This window comes from Uloborus diversus, chromosome 6 (genome assembly GCF_026930045.1).
Source record: "Uloborus diversus isolate 005 chromosome 6, Udiv.v.3.1, whole genome shotgun sequence".
Lineage (NCBI taxonomy): Eukaryota > Metazoa > Arthropoda > Arachnida > Araneae > Uloboridae > Uloborus > Uloborus diversus.
Window position 1 is genome coordinate 75,798,864 of NC_072736.1, and position 4,959 is coordinate 75,803,822.

Consider the following 4,959-nt stretch of genomic DNA (forward strand, 5'->3'; position numbering starts at 1 on the left):
GTCCTTGTTGCCAGATTTATAAATTCCGCATGGAGTGAGAAAATTTCTGGAGTACTAAGAGCAAAGTTGAAAATTTCGATGTTAGTGCTTGCGTAGAGTCCCTATATGAAAACGTTGGGCGTCGCTGGCTCTTCGTTATTGAGGGGACGATTGATGCAATGCAAAACAATCTCCAAGGGGATATTCGGAACTTCAGCGCTTGAATACGCTACCTTGCGGTGATTTATAAAACTGCGAATGCAACTAAAACATTGCCACGTTGCGCTCCACGTGTATCTGTTGACGTAAACGCGGTCAGTTTGTTCTGAGTAACGCATTCAACATGTCTAAGAACGCCTTCAACAACAGAAATTAATTCGTCCCTTAGTAGTATTCTCGAGCTTCTCAAAATAATGTTAGTTTTCCTTATTTCTTTCAAAAAAGTATTAAATGGTGGAAGCGTACACAAGAAAACTCTGGATTAACAAAATTGGATAACGTTATACCCAGTGGCGGATTTGGTTAAAGAAATCGGCCCTGGCATAAAGGGATGTCGCAGCCCCATAGCTTATATAGATACTAATTTTTACAAAAATGATTGGGAAACGATATCACTTAAATATGAGGAAATTATTCAAAAAAATTAAATACTTTCTTTAAAAAAAATGTAATAGATGGAATTCTTTTCTGTGTTTTAATGGTGAACAATTGATACAAGATAAGCTAAACCTTTGTTTGTAAAAAAAAAAAAGGCTATTGTACTAATCTATTTAAGTATTTTTAAGTGCATGCTGCTGTATTGATTATTTCCGTAATGATATCTCCTAACATTACTTCAGTTAGAATAGGGAGGTTATTAGGGAGGTGACCAGGCCCGTGTCCAGGATTTCATAAAGGGAGGGGTTATTGCAGGCCTGTCGTTTCAAAAAAAAAATTTTTTTTTTTGGGGGGGGGGAGAGGGGCGGGGGCAAAGCATTTGCTCGATACATTTTATCCGGAAAAAAACCACAAAATATGCACAAAAATGCTTAAATTCATCATGTTTGCAGGGATGTGCCAGCTGCGCCAAACTGCTCCAAAAGACTGCTAAATGAATTTTTCTGCTCCAAAATCAGACAAACTTGAGATAAAAGTGCGATTTTGCATTTAATATTGCAGTTTCTTCAGCATATTTGGCAGTTTTTGCAGATTATCATCAAGTTTATGCATTTGGGGCTTGTTTTTACGATTTTTTTTTATATAGTCCCCGATTTTTTGCATATTTCAAAATCCGATTACATCCGCTTTTGGAAAATTCGATTGTTTTAATTTATTATGTAATTTGGTTCCTTTGAGTTGAAAAGTTTTGTATTGACCATTATTTTCAACCATTCTTATCTTTTGTTTTCAGAAGAAGAGGACTTGTAAGTTCGTCTTCTTGCCATGCCCACAAAAAAATGTCAATCCAGTTGCAGCCAAATTGATCTAAGCAAATGCCACCTGTAGTAAAAATTAATATTTTCACCAGTTTTTAATCTTGGGTTTCTAAAGATTTTAACACAGAAAATTGATCCCTAATTTTGGTTGGAGACACATAAGATAGCAAAAATTCTGGAATTCTACTGCTCTGACAATGAATATGCAGACATTTAAAGTCTCCGACATTCAAGCATTATTTTCCATATTCTGAGTAAGCCATTTTTTCATATTTTTTTTCTCATGTATTTTAAAATTCCTTTCCTTATGACCAGGCCCGGACTGGCTCCTTCTGGGGTGGTCGGCTAGGTGCTAGAAAGGGGCCCCGGCCTCCTGGTACGGAGGTTCCAGGGGCCCTTTCCTGCGAAAATGTGAGAAAGTTATTGTTTCAAAAATTGCTTTTTCTTTTTGGACATGTTAAATAATAAAACTAAAGTTAAACTTATGTATAAAAAACATGTGTTTGAAGTTTTACTTGACTTACCCTTTAGCAGAAGGAAATTTCATACCATTTTTACAAAATCTATTAAAGGTGCGTTATTTTATTTATCATTATTTCTGAATTGAACGTTTTTTTTTTTTTATTATTATTATTTTTTTTAATTTTATTTACCTTGTAAGCGGAGACTATGTGGAGAAGGATTGTGATGCAGGGCCAGGGTTGGAAAGATTTTTCCCACAACCGGTATTTATCGTCCTGGGAAATACTATTGTTTTTCCCGCACGGGAAAACTGATTTGATTATTAAAAATATAAATTCAAAACAATTTTTGAAAATCAGATGTAAAATTCTCCCCTTTTAGGCCTAATGGGGGGGGGAGGGATAGCTTAGTCTCTAATAGGGAGCCTCTTATCCTCTCCGTGGGTGAGCTTCATCTTGTCACTATTTTGTCCCAATGTATCTATCTTTTAATTTCCATAATAAAAATTATAGTTGGCTTGCACGCAAGTAAAATACAAACCTTCAATTATCTTACTATAATGCAGATTGCAGAAGACAAAGCCCCAGGTGGAATAGTTTTATAGCCAATATCCGGTCGGACCCTATCGGAAAGATTTCCATATGCATTCAATTTTCCCATTTAGTTACTGGTTTAAAAGCAAAAGGAGATGGGGCACTAAAGCAATCAACATGAACCCATTGAGTCTTGAACGAGTCATGAAGTTTTTATTTACTCCTATTTTTATTACACCTGCATTTCTCTTTTGTTTGAGTTTTTTTCACACGGTCATCATCCATACCCAAATTCTAAGTTCTTGTCTTATCTCATCTTTTTGATTCTACAAGAACTTGCAGAAACGTGGAGAAACGCTCCTTTAGCGGCCTGGATCACAAAAGCTGACATCACTCTCCAAGGGGTCCTAATTTACTCCTGTCACCGGAGTAACTTAACCATGCGTGGAACCAAATTGACAAAGAGAGAACTCCTGTGTAGTACCGCCAACACCCCCGGAGGCCTCGGTAGTACACTTGGAGAAAGAAGGAAGGAAAGAAAAGTTGTTGGTTAAATTTTATTTGTTGGAATTTGCAAAAGATAACTTTTTTCAACTTTAGGATTACTCTGGAGATCTGCGTACTCGCAGACTCTGTAATGCGAGGAGGGGGAGGGCACACCTATTAGGGGCCCATGGGCCGAGAAACCAAAGAATCTTTTTAAAAATAAATCGAACACCTAAACACCTCCAGGATCTGATTACTGAATAGGCCAACTAGGCCGTAGCCTAGGATCCTGGATATTTAGGGGCCCTCAAATGGCTGAAACTACTTTAGTTTGCGGCTAAAATTGTTTTAGCCAATGTATAGAGTTTGAATACAGGGCTCCCCAAAACTTGAACCTAGAAATATTGAAGCATACAAACACAAACAACAACCACTCTTTTAATTTTTTTTTTGAGCGGGGGGGGGGGGGGGCAATTCAGTGGGCGGTTGGGGGCCCAGATGATTTTTTGCAGGGAGGCTGAACATTTCTGTTGGGGATCCTTAGGCGATTCCTAAGTTGCCTATTTGTGAATCCTTCCCTGTTTACGGGACAAATTCAGAGAATTTAAAGCCCTACGGGCCCCTAACCTAAAAATAATGTTTGTCCCGGGGCCCTACCTGGCTTTAATTAGGTGCAGTGTGCTATTTGTATAAAACAGAGATCAAAAGCATCCCAGACAGGGCCTGATTAAGATATAGGAAGGTTCTAAGCAAATATTTTTTGGAGCCACTATGCAGTTAAATCTTACTTTTAGTCATTAGCTAAAATAACTTTAGTCATTGGAGGGCCCCTAAAAAGCAAGGGCCCTAGACCACAGCCTAGTTGGTACATTCAGTAATCAGGCCCTGATCCTGGCAAAACGTATAAGGAAACAGATTGAAATAGTTACAAGAAAATCTAAGAATTGTAAAATCATTTTTTGCTACAATTTTTTTTCTCGCTTCATTTGGGGGCCCTTCCCAGCTTGGGGGCCCTCGGTGATCGCCGACTAGCCGACCTGGCCAGTCCGGGCCTGCTTATGACATCATTTCTCAAAATCATTTTTTTCCATTGTAATTTTATTATTAATTTTGTGATTAAATATCAAACAGTTAAAAATAAAAAGTTTTAATGGTTGCCTTTGCTTGATCTTCAGATTTGTTAATCAAGTAGCTCAGTACATAACATATATGTGTATAAGGTCAAATGTAAGTAAATAACTAACAGTTACCAAAAAAAAAAAAATAATTAATAGCTCTTTAAAACTCACTTGTAACTTGTTGAGGTAAAATTTTTAAATTTAACTATTCTTTTTCTTTAAGCCTTTTTGAATATGTTTTTGAGTTTTATGTACATATATATATATATATATATATATATATATATATATATATATATATATATATATATATATATATATATATATATATATATGTGTGTGTGTGTGTGTGTGTTGATGACATGTATATATATCTTGATGATGATCTTGAAATGAACTACATAAAAGCAAACAAAATTTAAAAATAGATATCAAAGAACCAAAACTTAAATGTGAACAAAAGCAGTGATGTATTAAGCAAAATAAATATGTGAACTGAATTTAAATCAGTGTAAGAGAAAAAAGTAGAGCAGGACATGACTTGTTTTTTGTGAAAAACATCAGGAAAAAAAAAGATTAAAAATGAAAATAAAATAAAATAAATAAATGTAATTAAGAGAGCTTCATGGTTTTTTGCATCCTTAATCTGCTTTTTTATTATTTTATCATGTCGCACATGTTTCTGTGTGTGAAATATACATAATTGATGCAAATTGATGCAAAATTTAATTTTTTGCTGCTGGAAGCTGCTCTAAATTTGCAATTTTACTGCTAAAGGCTGCTCTAAATTCACCGTTTTACTGCTCCAAACTCACCATTTTCTTGCTCCCAAGATTGCTCCAAAAGCGAGTTTTGGACGGCACATCCGTGTTTGTAAAATCCAGGGAGAGGGGTAGCAATTGACCTCCCTGATCTCGAAAAGGACGAGCTTGCTTTTGGCTTCCATTATTTTCATTCTTAGCTGCA